The following is a 19,492-nucleotide window of genomic DNA, read 5'->3' as shown; positions in this document are numbered from 1 at the left end:
TGGTATAACCCCTGGCACAAATTAGAACCTCCTACCAGTTGCTCAACTTTTACTAGCTTCAGCATAGATCATTATTCTGACAGGAGTGTGGTAGGGCCCAGTCATAACCCTCCTTCTGCCAACATGATCTTATTCCAGCTGCTTTAGGGGGTAGCATTCTTACAAGGAGGAAAATCCCAGCTGTCTCTTTCAGAGTACTTTTACTGTCCATTCATAGCGTGCAAGCATCAACAAACCACTTGGCTTCCATCACATGGGGCTTCCATCACTTGGCAGAATCTGGCCCATCAATTTTCTCATTCCTTTTTTCTTCCCCAGATTTATTATGGCTGAGGAATCATTTTGACAACTGAGACAGACGGGTCTATAAATGACAGCCCTTTGTGTCTCTATGGATTCTTGGCACTCCATTTTACTGCAGTTTTAATGTGAACAGTAGGTTAAATTTCACCATCTGCTCCCACCATCTAATTCATATTTAAACTGGCTGAAAAGAAAAAAGATTGAAAATGCCTTAGTAAATGCTTTTGTATGATTAAACAAGTCTTGTCCACAAACTTCCGCCAATGCTCAGCTTCAATAGTGCACTGTTTTTATATATTTGCTTCAACTGTCACTACAATAATAATCGAAGTAGAAAACCACTCCAACATATCAAAGCAGGTACTTTTGTTTGTTCCCACCAACCCACAGCAGAAAGTAAAAAAGTCAGGATATAAACTCCATTAGGAAATTGCAAGGTTTATATGCCTATCTCCAACGTGTCATGTTAAAAATAAATGCCATTACCAAATTTTCGTCACTTTGTGGCTGCAAGCAACAATTAGCAAGGCCTGGGATGAAGAACAAGACTTCAGTAAAGACCTGTATACACTGAAATCATATGACTATATTGACAGGATACATGCAAAACCTAACTGACCACAGGACTAATCACATCATTTACGAGCTCCCCTGGGAAACTCACTAGCCATAGGCTTGGAGGAACATCTGTACAGTCCAGCCCAAAGTAACAAGAGGTGAGGCAGGTTGCCATGCCTCTGCTGCAGCAGCTTCGTGCTCCCCTAAATTCTCGCACTACTCTGGGTCAACCTGGAGGAGTGCAAGGAGTGGGGCTGTTCATTTTCAGGAAGCATTCCCATCCTGAGAGAATGCCCTCTGCAGAAAATCAGCTGATTGGTGGGATGAGAGGGCACCCTCCCAGGGTGAGACCCCTCCCCAGCTATCTGTGTCAGATGCTGTTTTTCAGTAGTTACCAATTGCCACTTAACTACCTGCCCCTTCCCTCTAGTGACCCTTAGCTAAAGAGCTCCCCTGGGAAACTCACCAGCCATATGCTTGGAGGAACACCTGTACAGTCCAGTTCCTAGGCTATATTTCTATGGAAGAAATTTCTTCCAGTAGAAACAAACATCTGTATACAGGCTTTGTTGACTATATTGGCCAGATTTGTTCAAGCAGCAGCAAGAAGACCATTGTTATTAAGAAGTTTATAACATTTTTTGAACTAAATTTTTATTTCAATATTTCTTCCTCTTTTTTCTTAATATTTTATAGAAATATTATTTTAAGCCTCCAAGGAGCTACCTTTCCTAACTAGAGTTCATGTGTTATGTAACATGAAAATGGCCACTTTCTGGGATTTGGCTTTAAATAAGAAATTCAAAATCTTGTCAACTGTCTGCTCATGCCTGGCTGCTCTCAGGGTTTCTACTGAAATATGCTAGTCCACTCCCTACATTCATTCTCTCTTGAAAATGTCAAAGACCTCCTTTATATTCAGCTGGAGTAATAATGAGTCAACAGAACCCAGTGAGCAAAACTTCGGGACAGACTTGTCTGTTTCTAGCAAACATTGCCCACCTGACAAAATTATTAACTTATTTCCATATAAGGTACTGAAATCTCATTGGTTTCAATGACCTACAAATCACATATGGTATATGTGCACATGTACACATACCTTCCTCTCTGTCTAGATACTTACTAGGCCTTATGCTTTAAGACTCCAAAATCTGATCAGAGTCCATACAAAGCTTCTCTCTTCCAGTCTCTAAGGCCAGGGACAGAAGTTACACGCAAACCAGTTTAAGTGATCAGAGACTGGTTTAAACTGGTAACAGAGCACAAGTTCAGTGCACATAAACCAGTTTTGAAATGGCTGAAACCAGTTTGAAATAAACCTGGTTGAATGTAGCATCAGATTTAACTGATTTGCGTCAAACCAGATTATGAAACTTCTGTCCCAGACCCCTTCCTTGTTTAATTTAAAACACAGTACCCCAGCATGCTTTCCAGCCCTGGGCTGGGTTGCACTGTGCTGTGTCCCCTCCCTAGCTGGAACAGTGAGGGCTGTCTGACAAGCCTGGTCAGGGATGCAGCCTAGTCTACAGGTAGAGTCTACCCCCTCCCCAGTAAATGCCATCTGGAATGAGGGAGGGGGGTTAAACACCCCTTCCTGTGCTCAATCTCACTGCTAGCTGCAATTGTGGACTGCAAATCCCAGAGACATCTGGAAGCAGGAAGAGGAAGTAATGAGTAACCCTGCAGAGTCCTGTTGCTGTAATTCTGGACTGCAAATCCCAGAGACCTTGGGGGCAGCAGGCAGACGACGTGAACACACAGCCAGAGAGCTTTGCTTTAGTGCCCTGGGACTTCTGGCCTGAGCCACTGCAGGCATGTGACTGCATTTCCTGAACCAAAAGTAAATGTCTGTTCACTTGTTTCAGTTTAATCTGTGCAGCTTAGACTAACCTGCAAATACTGAATCAATTCAGCCCTGGGCTTTTTGACTGTCTGTACCTAGCCTAGCACACTCAGCTACAGATCCAGCATCATCTTCCCAAAACTGGGACCTGCAGCCCAACTGCATGATCCCAGGGAGTGATGCTTACTCTCCAAACTCCCCCCATGGTATCTTGCAATAATGCACTCCCCAGACTCCAGCTGTGTGGATGCTCTGGAGCTCCAGTTTAACTCTCCTGGTAGTGTTAAGCAGACAATTTTTTCCTGGGTTTCTAGAACTCCACTATCCCTTTTTTTGGAAACAAGTCTAACAGGGTGGTCTGGCTTTTTAAGAGCAAGCCGCCAGCCCTGTTGAAGAAGGGCCTTTTGGTAATGAGGGAGCATCCCACTAGTAGCTCAAACCCTAGAGGAAAGCGCAGGGAGGAAGCAAATAGGGTGAAGGAGCAATCTGCAGGCAGGAGGAAAACTGGAACCCACATAGCATTGCTTCAGGAATGGTATATGCTACCGTACTGTGCCCAGAGCTAAAGATCCCTCCTACTGCCTAGAGAAAGGCAAAAGGCTTTTCTCTTTGCCTATTTGGTTTTTTTGGTGCAAGGTTTGTTTTTGTATTTATATAACTGGCTGAGGAGCTCCTTAGGGAGCAAAGCCTGCCTGGAAGGCACCCAGATCACCAACCTGCTAACAGCAAAATAGAGACCACTCTAGATGAGTAAATCCAACATACAAAAACACACTTCATTTTTTTTTGCCACTTTGAAGCAATAAAAATATTTTAAAAATTCGCCTCTACCAAGAGTTCTTATTCCTTTTGCCTGTAGACCAACATGGCTACAATCTGTATCTGTGAAACATTTCTATTTGGCACCTGGGCTTACACTTAGCCTTCAGACCTGCCTAGAGCCCTGTCCTCATGCTAAGTTGGTTTCAAAGCACTGGGCATTTTCCTAGCACTGCCAGCCTATCTAGCAGTGAATTGGGAAGGCCTCACTGAAGAGGCTGAGGTGAAACTATGATGGTGACCCTGGTGCCTGCCCAGCCTTTCCCACCATGGTCTAGTCCTAAACCAGGCACCCGGCAGCTTCTACTCTGTGGCACAGATGTGCCATCCCAGACCCACACACTCATGGGGGGGATACAGTACTGATCAACCTTGTGAGCAGGGAGGCTGCCTTCCTCCTGCAAGCTCTTCAGAGGTTGCTCTGTGCTGGTGAACTCTTCCCCTGGCAATGGCTGGCCTTTGATTTCCTGCATTCAGTGCAGGGACCCCAACCTCAATGAGGAACTTTTCTTTTTGGATTTTTGGTCACCTCCGCTGGGATACCCTCCCACCATTTCACTGTAACCTTGCCCAGGCCTGGTGGGCCTGCTTTTAACTAAGACCCCAGAGCAGGCAGCTGGTATTTCCAAAGCTGCTGCAGGAACTTTGATCCATAACCTGACCCTGCAGCAGGGGGCTCCAAGCTTTGCCTCCAGAAGCCTCATGGTTTCCTTAGACTGGTAGCACACAGTCAAGCTAATCCGCAACTTCCTCAATTGAGCCTGGTCCACCTGGCTCCCATTAAAAGCCCTTGCCAACCAGCTAGATCTGCACTCTGTCTACTTTGCCTCATACCTCTTGGCTGAAGTAAGAGCTTCATTCCCCACAGATGTACTTGCTGCCCTGGACACAATGAGCCCCTCCCTGATGGCAGCTTACTAGACAGACCACCTCCACATTGCTGCCTATTTCTCCCGCCAGGGGCAGTAATGAAAGTGGTGGGCCCATTACCCTACTGTCCCTCCTCTTGCTCAGCAAGAATAGTGGTGGTATGTGCTTTGAGAACCTGTCTGGGAAGGCATTGTACATGTGGACAGTCAGAGTGTGTCATGCCCATATCCTTACCACCTGCCCTGATACTTCCTGGGGAGCGTGCCTAGTGGTAGCTACACCAGAGCAAGCCCATACAACCTGGTACACCCTGCATAAACTGCCCTTTGCCAAGAGAATTGGTGGCCTCCACTGGCAGCTGCTGCATGGGATCCTGGGCATGGGCACCTTCATCCATCCCTTAGATCTGGTGGCATTAACAGCCTATCCTCTCTGTAAAGATGAAGTGTGGGACACTCTTTTCCATTTCTTACTGGACTGACCCAGGCTGTGGCCAGTCTTTGCTGCCCTCAGTGCTCTCTTTGGCATGCTTCATTTGGATTTCCCTGAGGCTGTTTACACTTTTTCTATCCTGTAATAAGCAGCTGAGAGAAGAATGATCTCCCTGGCCAGTTTCCTGCTGGGATCAGGCCAAGATGGTGACCCTGAAAAGCCACAGAGACCAGCTTGCAGGGGCTGGCTTTGACAGCGCCTTCCATCTCTTCTTCTTGATCCAGGTGCTCATTTCAATTAAGTTTTGATACTTCACCTTACAACAAAATGTGGGCCAGTTATATCTTGTTGGGCCATGGAGGGTTCATGGTGGAAGATGAACCGCTAGTCCTAAATGTGTAATCCCATGAAGGTCATTGAGAGGAGTTTCAATCCCTGGTGATATGAGTGTTTTTATTACTGACAAATGTTTCATGTTCAGTCCCTGTGGAGGCCACACACTTTTTCACACACTGGATCCTTTTGTTTTTCATATTATTATAAGAAAGGTTTAACAAGTCTCTCGCTTTCATCAACTTGTTTTGACTTTGGATGGTCCCACAGTTAACCAGACCCAAGCCCTGGCATACCATTTCCTATTATACAAAATCCATTTCCTGCTCTCTCCATCCCAAACCCTCCTGTGTAACTCTGAATTCTCCTCTTAGTCTCTCCTGTGACATTTTTTTAAATGGCTGCTTTGTCATCCTGTCCCTTTGTCATATTTGGGAATTTGTTGTTAACTTATCCCGCCCTACAACTTCTTTCTGCTCCAGGCAATTTCCCTGGCATACGTATTGTTCAGAGTATGGTCATTATGGTTAATAATGCTCCATTTTTCCTAGTGGTGTCATTGGTTTTCATTACAAGCTTTGTCAGGAAAAGGTGGGTTCCACAAACATTCATTCTGTAGTACAGAACTTTTATAAGAATTTAATAATTGCAATCAGAATATCAGTTAGTGCTCAAAATTGCACACATATGGTGTAGTGATAAAAGTTATAATTTAGGGAGACAATATAGAAGAGTTGGGAACTAGGAGGTGGTTACTGAGTTAAGTAGTAGTTGTTAGCTGCCTATAGAGAGATAAAGGGTATGTAGAAATTGCTCCACAAATAAAGTTTATTAATTCTTCTCATTTATGAACACCTGGGTTTATTGAACCTGTTGATAGCTACAGATGAGTTCCTAAGTCATCCCAATCCACAAGGATATCTGTTCTTCATTAACTTAGGAAAAAATGTTACCATTTGTTCTCAGTTGTGTCAGGTAGAAATAAGAAATGTTTCTGGTTCCCCAGAGTCTATGGCAGAGAAACTAACAAGTTTATTAAACATCCCTTTTTATAAGTACTCTAATATTAGAATTGTAAGGAGTGAGCTTCCAATCCTGTTCCCACTAAAATTTGTATCAAACTTCCAGCTGATTTAGTGGAGGAAGGTTCAAACCCAAACTGTACAGTATTTGAAGAAAACCATATTACTGTATACATCAACAAAACTTTTGGTCTATTTTCATCTTGACAGTTTCTGTCCTGTATGAGCTATATTTAGAGACTGAAGAGTGACACTTTTAAGCACTAATTGTGAAAGCCAGCACTTGTCATTTGCTGCTCCGCTTAAAACAGTTCTTCTCTGAAAAGTAACTGTAAGCATGGCATTGTGTTATTTCATCTTCACTACGTCTCAATGATTTCTGTATTAGTTACTGTATTAGTTACCAAGCTATCTCTTCCAGTTGCTAGGCCTGCACACTCCATTTGGATTGGGGAGTCTTTTCAACTAGTCTGTCAAGGCCACTAATAAAGTTTCTTCAGAACAAATTAAACGAACTGAGACATTTCAGTGTGCCTGCAACGTAATCCTTTTGCTGTCGATAGACTTTCACAGGTGTAAGTGATGAAACACCGATGAATAAATTTGACTGAATGAGACAGCTCACTTTCCCTTTGTTGGCTTGGGACTGAAAGGCAAACTTGAGTAAAAGTAAATGAGGGTTTTTTGCCAGTGAGTGGATAACATTCTTAAGAAACAAGAGGAACAGTTCTGGCCTGACCTTTTCAATACATACAATACATACAGGGATACTACCTTTGCAGCTTCAGCACATAAAATTAAACCATGCTTGAAATGTGCACATGGATGTGCACACACACTGGTAAAAGTTTGTTATTACTCATTTTTAATGATATTTATTTATTTACAACTAATTTACACAATTAATTAATTCACAATGGATCTTTACAGTGTAGTTGCATGAGTTAGATTTTACAGTAGCACCCATTTCTGCATTTCTGTGCATCATTATACTTAAAAAAACCCAATATCTAACATCACTAAAAAGAGTAAAAGACCAATAAATAACTATAGAATCCTCTTTCGGGAACTGGTTGTTTCTTTCTATAGTTTATATCCTCTTGGGGAAGCATACAGATATTTTCCAAGGGGATAAAAAGACAACTTCCAGGCAAGTTCATCTAGTGTAAATAGGCGTAACTGATTGATGTCAGTGGATTTCTGTTTACTAAAATGGAGCCATGCCAGTTTATACAAGATGGAGATGTGGCCCTTTGTCTTTTGGCACAAGACTTTTGTGATCTGAGACTTTCTGTAACTTTTTTGAGATCTTGTCCTTTGTCTTTTGTCTTTGTCCCAAAGCACCTGTTCTTTATAACTTCTTACACTGAAGCAAACAATCAATTGACAATAACCAACTATTACTCCTGTTTCTAACATCTTCTCATATTTAGGTGCGTTCTTGGATGTTTCTACATATAATAGAAAGAATATGGGATCTAGTGCCAAATCTTATAAGCATAAGTATTTTTCCTTCCTTTCTTTGAGTTTTAGCTCTCATCCTCTCATGGGTTTGATTCAATATTCCAAGAATTACTCTTTCTTGGATAGCAAAGTATTCCCCTTGACAGTTTATCTAAAATAACTCTCACGGTATTTCTTTAACCTTTCAAGTAAATTACTCATTGTATGTTGCAGGCAAGGCAAAGAGCCTTGCAGCTGAGAAATCAGATAACTAAAACCTTCAATTTTAGATTCTAGTAACCTCCCCATTCCTCTTATAGCAGACAAGATAATTTGCAAAGAGCCATCTCTAGCTTATGTAACTATAGGCAAGAATCTCCGCAGAGTTTATGGCAGGGTCTGAAGGAGGCATTCAGCTATCTTGAAAGAACCCATGCTTGAGTCTGCTTTTCCTTACAGCAGTGAAAAAAACAGACTTCTACTGAAATAGTTACATGAGTGTAGAACTCCAAATTAGATCCCTGGCATTTACAGCTGCTTTCCATAATGCCCTATCTACAGAAGCAAATTATTCAGGATTGTCTGTCTGTGCCAAGGGCTTTTCTGCTTTCTCCAGCCTTGTTAACACCAAGTGTATGGGATGCAGAAATCTGTCATTATCATATGCTTCTAACATCTTAACTATAGTCACTTTTTGCATTCTGTGTATGCCATGTGGTTGTTCTTTGCTATCAAACCAGAATTCTTTAGGAAAATGTTCTCTTTTCCCTTCAATATAAGTATTTGCACTTATTTAATTTGCTAATAGATTATGGGGCATTTTTGATTGTATCCACCATCAACTCTTAGGTTGCCAAATAATTTAACAGCACAGAAAAACATGAGACATTTGTTCTGAGGTTAAACTGCCCCCTTAGAATGATCTCTTCTCTTGAAGTGAATAATTTCTTATCAGAGATAACCTCCCGAAGACAATTTGTTGAAGTAGCTGCACAATACATGCACATGCAGTACCTACTAACTTCAATGACATTTGTGTGTATTACCAACTCCCAGAGTGACAGAGCCCATGAGATGTAAGTTGAATGGAGAATTAACAATAAAATAGAATTTGAGCAGAAGGCTCTTCTTGAGCAATTGAGGTGGCATGGGAATGGGTGGCCATAGTGCCCCTGCCCCCTTCCCCTCCCCAGGCCTCCTCCCTGTGTGGGGCTTACTGGCTGGGTTTGGCAGGCAGTCCTAGTGGTTGGACTCCAAGCCTGGCAGCAGCAAGGTGATCTGGCTGCCTGTGAGGTACAGGGGTGTGGAAACCTGATACTTGACCACATGGGCAGAGGCTGGGTCAGGCCAGGGCTCTGTAACACTGCTGCAGCCAGCATTTGCCCACCACAGCAGCACAAAGTGGCCAAGGGCAGGCAGCAGCTGGCCCAGAGAGCAAGCCAGGGGACTAAAGGCCAGACAGGGACTGTTAAAGAGCTGCCTGTGCCCTGTGCCTGGAGGGCCCCCCAGCCACGCTGCAGGAGGCTGGCTCCCTGGTGGTCTGGCTGACTGGGGAAATTTGCTCTCAGTCAGTGTCTACACATGCGCTATCGTGCATTTAGCTAATACACAGTAAATCTACTACCTGTATTTTCTGGTAGTAGATAACCACTCATTAGCCTATTTTACTGCACAGTAGTTTAGCGCATGGTTAAATAGCTTTCCTGCACTGCAGATTAGTCTACTGTGCAGTAAAGCATCTTGTATAGATGCACCCAGTAAACACTGAGTAAGCAGCTCAGGATTTAAAGCATGATACAATTCAAAATAAAATGAACATTAGATTTCCCTTGATTTGACTGGGCTTAGAGTCAGGTTCTTTATCCTCTAGGAGAGGAAAGGGACAGTATTTTTGGCCATCCCTGGATCAGAGATACTGCAATGGAGATGCTCATTGTTTCCCTCTCTTTCTCTGTATACACACTTAGAGACTGACAGCAATCTGGCCCACAGAGCAATGTACTCCCAGGCTGGCTGTTACTGTTTTAAGTTGTTTTGCATTAGAGACATGTTTAATGTTGTACATCCTAGTTACTCTAGTTGAAATGTTGTTGAGCACAGTATGATACTTATTATTTTAATCATGTTAGGCTCCATTTGGGAGCTAAATTGTACACAGTTATTCTGGGCTTTTTATCTTTTAGATTCAATCCCCCCACGCTTAGGAGGATGAAAGGCTTTAATGAAATGGGCTGTGTAGAGTATGCCACAATAGGAACTAGCAGAATGTAATTGTTTCCTATTATTGTAAGACTCAGGTAATGATCTGGTTTTCTCTTTTTCATTTCAAGAAGCATATTTATGGACCCAACTTTCTTTATTCAGAACTCTCAGGCACATACAAGCATTTGTTTTGTAGAATAACTTCTAATCAAATAGAGTTCTTTAAAAAAAAATAAAGCATGCAAAATGCCTAGCTCATCAAATGACAGATCAGATAGGAAGTAATCCAGAACTGGGATTAAGAAATGAGAGCAATAAAAGATTTATTTTTACTGAAGAATTGGATCCTATCACACCAAAAACTTTTACAGAGGAGTCCCACAGACATCACTGATATAACTTTTAAAAAATCAATAGCACAATATGACCCATGGTGATTTTCCCCTCAGCTTCAAATTGAACATGAACCTTACACAACAAGTGAAAAGAGTTTTAACATGTGGCCAGAACAAACATTTCCCTTAGCATATGGATAGCTAGCCCCTTTCCAAAACTCGTAAGAAAGAATCATATTTTCCTTTTGGCCTAAGTAAGGGTAAGATGTAGGGTAAGTTTCAGTGAGGCAACTTAGGCCTCCAGTTGAGTTTATGGGGGTGGCAGTTAGGAAAAGTAAAACTCTTTTTCCTAATTGAACAGACTTGGTTTGGACATCAGATCTAGAGAATAAAGCATAAAACCCTCCAGTTCTATTTTACAGAGTAGAACCGTGCTTTAAAGAATGTATAATTGCTGTTTATCATGTAAAGTATTGTCCCATTGTTACCTTCTGCTCTCACCATCAGTTTACTGCATCCACCTGCTATTTCATGTTATACTTAGCCAGTTAGCTATTGGGAACCAGAATTGTTTCCTTCTTATGTGTTTTCTTTTTTTTACAGTGCCTATCATAATGGGACCCTATTCCATGATAGTGTCTCATGGGTGCTAACAGTGTAAAAATAACTTGTAGTCATTCACACTCCAAAATAACATATCACCCAGCATTCTTTTAGACATTGAACAGAAAACCGAACATACAGTTTTAGATCTGTGCATAAACATAACATAAATTAATTCCATATTTAAATAAGTATTGGCATCAGAACGCAATTACAAAACGAAAGAAGCATATTGCTTTGAAGGAAGAGTTCATTATCAGGTTTCTTAGGGGGGTATTGCAACAAAATTGGGTAAAAGTGTGGGTTTTAGAATTTTGATAAGTGACCTGAGAAAAATTTTTTAAGTTTCTCAGAAAAGCCAATTGATTGAATGAGATCAGTTACCAGACTTGAAATTCAGGCTTAAATAAATTGTATTAGAAATATTCATGAATATGAGTAAACTCGTGTAAACAAAAAAATCAAGAAACTGATGAATTTTGAAATTCATGTAAACCATAATGACCTTTTAAAAATGTGTTATATTGGACTATTATTCGCTTATTTTATTTTTGTTATGAGATCACCAAACTTTTCCTTGGCAATCAGCTATCTCTTCCAGGCAAGGGTCGGAAATTTCCATCCAAAATTTCAAGAGAAAGCTCCATAATAGCGTTTAAAAAAACTAGGGCACTTAATGAGTGTCATTAAGAAACCAGGACATTCATACAAAACTGCAACACTTGATGACCTTGCCAATGACTTCTGTTGAATTAAGCAATTAAATAAGAAAAAAATAGGTATGCAGTCTTAATAAAACACATTTTTGGAGAGCTAAAATAATCACAACATGACACACTTCCCAAAAACCCCGCTTCTTTGATTCAAGTTTTAAGTAGAAGTGACTGCATTCATATATTCGCATTCACTTAATTTAGGCATGCAGATAACTGAAGCATAGAGACAGATCAGTGTTTATCTAAAGCACACAGCTTGTAAGACATTGTTCATGCAATAAATTAGACACACACTCCAACATAATTGTTTCTGGATTAAAAGAGCTGAAAAAACCCAAACAGTTTCTATTGCACAGGTGATTCTTTGAAACCTGATTGAATGTGTTCTCTTTAACCTGGCTTGGATGTGAAAACTAAATCCACCTGTGGTTTGGCTTAGCTATGCCTCCAGCCTCTTTAGGAGAAGGGGTTTTTGAGTAGCATTTATCAAACAAACTGAAGAAGACAAGGGTACAGCTGTATGTAGGAGGGTAAGTGTAATGGCTGGGAAATCAGTTTGTGCCCAGCTTATGAATTCTAACTTGTGTTAGGAAATTCTCTTATCATAAGAGGATTTAGTGTGTCTACCATGTGCAGTCTGTGCTATGTTTGTCCCTGGTCTGGTAGATACTACAAGAGGGGAGGAGTTCTGTTTGACTGTAGGCCCACTTAAGGTAAAAGGAGACTTACTTGGAGGAGAGAGTCAAATTCCATAATTTACACCAAAAAACCTATGTTCAGAGTCTCCCAGACTAGAACCTACAGAACATCTTAGTATGGTAAAAGCACTGATGTGGGAAACTTGCATAGAGTTTGTATGTCCTGATCTATACTTTTTTTAATTTGGATAGCCCAAAAGGTGTAACTTGCTTCATAATCCTGAGAAAGGTCTCTGTTCTGTGCCCCTGAAAAGTTACTTGCAAATCCAGGTTGGTCATTTTGGTGGTGTTCTGGGAAGGGGTGCACTTAAATCGCTGGATAGAAGTCTGCTGCTTCCCGGGGGCCTGCATCCGAGACATTGAGGAGAGGATCCCACAGCTCCTCTGGCCCGCAGACCACTATCCCATGCTCCTTATTCACGTGGGCACCAATGACACGGCTCGGAGCACCCCCAGCCAGGTCATGAGGCACTACAGGGAATTGGGAGCGGGGCTTAGGGGTCTGGGAGCTCAGGTGGTGATTTCGTCTATCCTCCCAGTCTCGGGCTATGGGCTGAGGAGGGAGAGGAGGATCCACACAGTGAACCAAAGACTGCGGAGCTGGTGTCATTGGGAAGGCTTTGGCTTCTATGACCACAGCCCGCTCTTTGGTGAGAGAGGCAGTGAGCTGCTGGGAAGAGATGGCCTCCACCTCTCCCCCCTGGGGAGAAGGCTCTTCTCAGCCAGGCTGGCTGACTTGCTCCACCGGGCTTTAAACTAAGCCTGCTGGGGGATGGGGGGACTACTGCCACTGCTGGCCCGCGGAGCAACCCTTGCAAAGCCAGCAGACCAAGGCACTTAAGGGATCCCACCCCTGCCCCAGCCCTGGCACAATCTGTGGGCAAGGCAAGAGCCCCCAAGGGCACACTTGCCTGCCTGTACACTAATGCCAGGAGCCTGGGCAACAAGCAGGAGGAGCTCATCCTCCTGCTCAGTGCAAAGAATTATGACGTCATTGGGATAACGGAGACCTGGTGGGACTCCACCCATGACTGGACCACGGGTATAGAGGGCTATACCCTGTACAGGAGGGATCGTGTTGACAAAAGGGGCGGGGGTGTAGCTCTCTATGTGAAGGAAAGCTACATGTCCCTGCAAGCTGATGTTGGCGACCGGCATGGACAGCTAGAGACCCTCTGGGTAAAAATTCATGGGGAATTCGGCACAGGGGACACAACGGTGGGAGTCTACTACAGACCTCCCACTCAAAGTCCTGAGCTTGACCAGGAGTTCGCCCGGGAACTGACCGAGGCCACTTGCTCCAGGACCTTGGTTATCATGGGTGACTTCAATTACCCAGACATCTCATGGGAGGATCACTCAGCAAAATCCGAGCGGTTGCAAAGCTTTCTCTCATGCGTGGGTGACCTCTACCTGACTCAAGAAGTCTATGGGCCAACGAGAGGCAAAGCGCTGCTTGACCTGGTACTGGCTATGGGGGACAACCTAATCGACGACCTAGTGATCGATGGGAAGCTGGGTGACAGCGACCATGAGCTGATCACCTTCACCATCCGCCATAAAGCTGGCAAGTCAGTCAGCAACACAGAAGTCCTTGACTTCAGAAAAGCTGACTTTGACAAGATCAAGAGGCTAGTCTGTCAGGCCCTTAGGGACCATGACCCCAGGGAGATGGGAGTTCAAGAAGAATGGTTGCTTCTCAAGGAAGCGATCCTCAGTGCACAAGCTAAATCTATTCCAACACGGAGGAAAGGCAGCAAGAAGGCACAGCAGCCCTCCTGGCTCTCCAGGGACCTAGCGGACCTCCTGCGGCTAAAAAGGAAAGCCTACAAAGGATGGACGACAGGATTCACCTCCAAGGAGGATTATTCTGCGCTGGTCCGGTCCTGCGGGGAGCAAACCAAGAAAGCCAAGGCTGCAACTGAACTCCAACTAGCTTCAAGCATCAAGGACAACAAAAAGTCCTTTTTCAGATATGTGGGGAGCCGGAGGAAAAGCAAGGGCAATGTTGGACCCCTGCTAAACCCCCTGCAGATGGGGCAACTGACGCCCAGGAAAAAGCCAACCTATTAAATAGGTACTTTGCGTCAGTCTTTCATCAGTCCCATGGGACGCCCATGCCTGCTATGGGACAGGGAGATCTGGGTGATGGGGATCCCCTACCCTCCATAAATGCTGACCTCGTGAAGGAACACCTTGAGAAGCTGGATACCTTCAAGTCAGCCGGCCCTGAAAATCTGCACCCCAGGGTACTCAAGGAGCTGGCGAGCGTCATAGCCCAGCCCCTGGCACGGATCTTTGAAAATTCCTGGTGCTCTGGTGTATTGCCTGAAGACTGGAAGAAGGCCAATATGGTGCCAATCTTCAAGAAAGGGAGGAGAGTGGATCTGGCTAACTACAGGCCCATTAGCCTGACTTCTATCTTGGGGAAGATGTTAGAAAAGTTTATTAAGGAGGCCATCCTTGAGGGACTGGCCCAGGCTAACATCCTAAGGGATAGCCAGCACGGGTTTGTTGCGGGTAGGTCTTGTTTGACCAATCTCATTTCCTTCTATGACCAGGTGACCTATCACCTAGACCAGGGAGAAGAGATTGATGTCATATATCTTGACTTCAAAAAAGCTTTTGATCTGGTATCCCATGATCACTTCTTGGCCAAACTGGCCAGTTGTGGCTTTGGCTCCACCACGATCTGCTGGCTGGGAAATTGGCTCTGTGGTCAGACCCAGAGGGTTGTGATTGATGGCAGTCACTCATCGTGGTGCCCTGTGACCAGTGGGGTCCCTCAAAGCTCTGTCCTGGGACCCATACTGTTCAACATCTTCATTAACGATGTGGACTTTGGAGTCAGGAGTGGACTGGCCAAGTTCGCCGATGACACCAAAATTTGGGGCAAAGCATCCACGCCAGAGGATCGGCGGGTGATCCAGGCTGACCTGGACAAGCTCAGCAAATGGGCAGATGAGAACCTGATGGTGTTTAACACCGAAAAATGCAAGGTTCTCCACCTTGGGAAGAAAAACCTGCAGCACCCTTATAGGCTCAACAGTGCTACGTTGGTTAGCACTACAGAAGAAAAAGACTTGGGGGTCATCATTGACCACAAGATGAACATGAGCCTCCAATGCGATGCTGAAGCTAATAAAGCGACCAAAACCCTGGCTTGCATCCATAGATGCTTCTCAAGCAAATCCTGGGACGTCATTTTCCCCTTGTACTCGGCCTTGGTGAGGCCGCAGCTGGAGTACTGCGTCTAGTTTTGGGCTCCACAATTCAAAAAGGATGTGGAGAAGCTTGAGAGAGTCCAGAGGAGAGCCACGTGCATGATCAGAGGTCAGGAAAACAGATCTTACGATGATAGGCTGAGAGACATGGGACTCTTTAGCCTGGAAAAGCAGTCTCAGGGGTGATCTGATGGCCACCTATAAGTTTATCAGGGGTGACCACCAGGATCTGGGGGAACGTCTGTTCACCAGAGCGCCTCAAGGGATGACGAGGTCAAACGGTCACAAACTCCTCCAAGACCGTTTCAGGCTGGACATAAGAAAGAATTTCTTTACTGTCCGAGCCCCCAAGGGCTGGAACCATCTGCCAGCGGAGGTGGTTCAAGCACCTACATTGAACACCTTCAAGAGTAAATTGGATGCTTATCTTGCTGGGATCCTATGACCCCAGCTGACTTCCTGCCCTTTGGGCAGGGGGCTGGACTTGATGATCTCTTGAGGTCTGTTCCAGCCCTGATGTCTATGAAATCTATGAAAGGAGCTTTTATCTTAGGGGGACACTTTAGCTTTTTTGCAAAAGGGTAAAAGGCAGAGAGCCTGAAGATAGGAAATGTGTCAGAAAAGCTTCTGGAAAATACATATGCTTCATCCTACTCAGATTAAAAAATAAAGGTTAAGAGCACATACAATCTAGTCCAGTGTGGCAGGACCCATAGAGCTTGGCAAGTGTCCAGCAGAGACAATGTGAGCTGGTTTTGAACAGCAAAATGAGTTGTTTGAGGTGGAGTCTTATATTTTAATGTGAGATCAGGGCAAAGTTATAAATTGTACAGAAGTGCAACCGAACTAATGGGTTATATGAAAAGGAACATATAAATTATTTCTATGACATTGTGTGCATTATGGATAGGCAAGGTAGCTATGCTTATCCATATACTGAATCAAGATCAGTCACATGACATGTTTGTCATGTCACTTTGACTAGTCGCACACTGTGAGGTTGCTGGTTAACTTAATGAAAGATAGGTTTAACAGAAACCTTCCCAACCTAGATCGTATATATCGCAAGCACTTGAGGGGATGTCCAAGTGGTGCTCTTGACTCTCGCTTGCCACATCTTGATGTTAGAAGAAGATCTATATTGGGATGGGTTATTTCTAAGCACCACTAGACACAGGTCTAGGGCCGGTTTCTCCTGAGGCTGCAACCTGCCATACAACCCAGTTCAGTGCTTCCCAGCAATTTCACCAGCTTTCATTAATGGAAACTCACAATAGTTTTTCTTTCCAGTAATTCACTGCTATTTATTAACTTTCTTTTCTTTGTATTTTAGGTGTTCTCATGCATCTTTGATGCAACAATGCACTTCAATACCTGCAGACTGCCAGACTCCCTTGTCTGGCTCAGGTAAGTAAGCTTTCCAGTCTCTCTACAGTTAAACCCTCTCTTTCTTGAAATCAGAAAGTAAAAGAATTCAGTCTGAACAAATGAAACCAATCCCTTCTGGGCTGTAGTCTCTAAAATTCCTTTTTTCTTCAGGCAACATAAGTCTATTAAAGTGTGTCCTGTTTCTTTAATTCAGCAAAGTGAGTCAGGTATTCTACAATGTTAGTGAACTGTGTGGACACAGGCTTGGCATGTCCAAAAATAAGAGAAAGTAAAAGGAAAGGTTTTACTTGTGCTCGTAGGGGCTCAGCTGCCTGCTTCTGGCTAGCCCTTTCTCTCTGTTGCATAGTTTTGTCATTAGCACTGTGCTCCTGGCAGTGCTTCTCCAGCTGGTCGCTCCTGGCTTAATGTAGTTCCTTGGAGCTCCTTAGCCAGCAGGGTGCTGGCTCATTGCCACTGTGACCATCCTGGCCCTCCTCCTGGCTTCCAGGACATGCAGTGCTGCATGTGTTTAAATAAATTAATGTTTCATAGCAATCCTAAATATATTCCTCATAATGTTAGTTCCTGGTTATGTGATGGATTTTATGCAACATTGTATCTCTATTTTTGACTCTCCGCTTTTTTGAGAGATTAGACTCTGGCATTTATCTCCTCTCCAAGACTAAATCCAGCAGTTTAAGAAAAGCAGTAGTTATTTCTTTCTTGAGTATTTTTACAGTCTTAAAAACTTGTGTATTTGAAGTACAAGCTCAACTCCTGGCTTTTCACTGTGAGAAGATTTGGCACCAACCTGGAGCTGTGGTTTAGTGTTCACAGTATTGAGAAAAACCATCTCTCAGTAGGCAGAGTGCAGAAATATGTCAGACCTTCCAACCTGATAATGAAGAAGTTTTTATTGCTCATTTAATTTAAACACTCATGGAACAAAACACAGGGGCTTGAACCTGCATGTGTTCAAATGCCACTGTAGCATGACATTTCTAATTAAAACACACTAACTCTGATAGAACATTGCAATGGAACATTAGTCACTCTACAGCAAAAATTAGGCTATTTTCCCCCCAGATAGCTTGTTAAGCAGGCACAAAAGTATAAGTAATTTTAAGAACAAAAAAAGGTGTAGATAAGAGGTAAGTCTCCTGTAAATTATCAGGTGCTAACATACAGGATTATAATTTATCTAAAGCTTTACATTGATCTATACAAAACACTAACCTGAACTTTTCTACCCAGGAGAACTTTTACATTCATTTCTCCAATGCCTGATGAAGGGTGTTTGTGCCCAAAAACTTGCAATTAAAGATTTTTTTTTTTGCAAAAATCTTGATGGTCTAACAAGAGATTTTGCCTCCTCTAAGAGCCCTGATTGCCTTTTCCTCTAGATCAATATGGCTATAACCTGGATACCTAACCTGAACTCTGAGATCTGATGAAAGCATCAACTGTGTTGGTTTCAAGTTGTTACTCTTCAGTGACTACTATAAATCCTGGAGAGCACAGAGACTGGAATTAACAGCAGTTAGTGATACCTCAACAGCTCTTGGCAATTGTTTACATTCTGAGTTTAGCAGCAGGCACTTTAAGGGGCAAAAGCAGTCTCTCTGTTAATTGCAGTAACTAGTACTTGCAAGGAGGATTTGATAACAGTCTTCAAATACCTGAAGGATGAGTATCCAAAGGATGGAGACAGGCTTTTCTCTGTCACCGTGAGGGACAAGATTAGGAGCAATGGTGTCAAGCTTCAGCAGGAAATATTTAGGTTGGAGATTAGAAGTAATTTGCTGACTAGAAGGGTGGTGATGTTTTGGAAGAGGCTACCTAGAGCAACTGTGGAATATTTATTGTTGGAAGTTTTCAAAAGCAAGTTGGATGGACATTTAACTGATATGGTGTAGTCAGGGATGTTCCTGTCTTGACGCAGGGCTGGACTAGATGATCTTGTAAAGTCCCTTCCAGCCCTTCTTCCTTATGATCATCTAGCCTGTGGTGCTGCCTATGAATCTCAGACTGGACTAGCCTGCAGCATGTGGTGTGCACTGAAATGGCCTCACATGCTGCAGATGTGCATGGTGTGTGGCATGTATTTGTGTGTAGCATCTGGGACTTTTCGAGGGCACCCACTGCATAAAGCACCTATGCTGGGCCATGGGCCTGGACCAGCACGGGTGCCAATACTGGGCGAGACTAGCATAGATCCTTTCTATGCTGGAAGAACCAATATAATAGTTTTTCCTCCTCGTATTAGGCAACTCATTTAGTCTGGAAACTACTAAAACATAAATACACATCAGTTGTGACTTCACATCCTCATAGAGCTGAAGTAGATTAAAAAGGATGGCAGTTTCCCTCAGCTTTGAGCCCTAATACTCAAATATCCAACCACTGATGTCACTATTCAAATAACACATTAGAGGTGCCATGGTTGAACAAGTAAACTACCTGTGCAAGAGGTTCTTTAGAACAAATGTTTAAACCACATCACTCATCCCCACTTGGTTGCTGTTTTTAAAGCACTCTCCCCAAAATTCCCTACGCATGTCCTTACAGAAACCACTGAAGAAGCAACGGAGTTATTTCAGTGAGTTTGCCACTGGAAAATATTTACTAGGGACTGCTAAATGTTCGGGTACCAGGGAAGCCTTGGCCTGTTGCTGGGAGAAGGCTAGGGAACAAGTAGAGCTTGTGGAGACCCTTTAATT

General features: G+C 43.4%; 1 long non-coding RNA gene across 1 annotated transcript in view; it reads left to right on the top strand.

The window, feature by feature from the left end:
• LOC149874588 (uncharacterized) overlaps positions 1–19,492 on the top strand; it is a 209,414-nt gene that overhangs the window by 70,699 nt on the left and 119,223 nt on the right. Inside the window, exon 2 of the long non-coding RNA XR_016444391.1 lies at positions 16,738–16,811. This is a non-coding gene — a long non-coding RNA (uncharacterized LOC149874588). The remainder of the gene's footprint in view (positions 1–16,737; positions 16,812–19,492) is intronic.

The sequence above is a fragment of the Crocodylus siamensis genome, chromosome 1, assembly GCF_052110815.1.
Source record: "Crocodylus siamensis isolate JL-2025a chromosome 1, ASM5211081v1, whole genome shotgun sequence".
Lineage (NCBI taxonomy): Eukaryota > Metazoa > Chordata > Crocodylia > Crocodylidae > Crocodylus > Crocodylus siamensis.
This window is presented reverse-complemented; position numbering and strand designations above follow the sequence as displayed.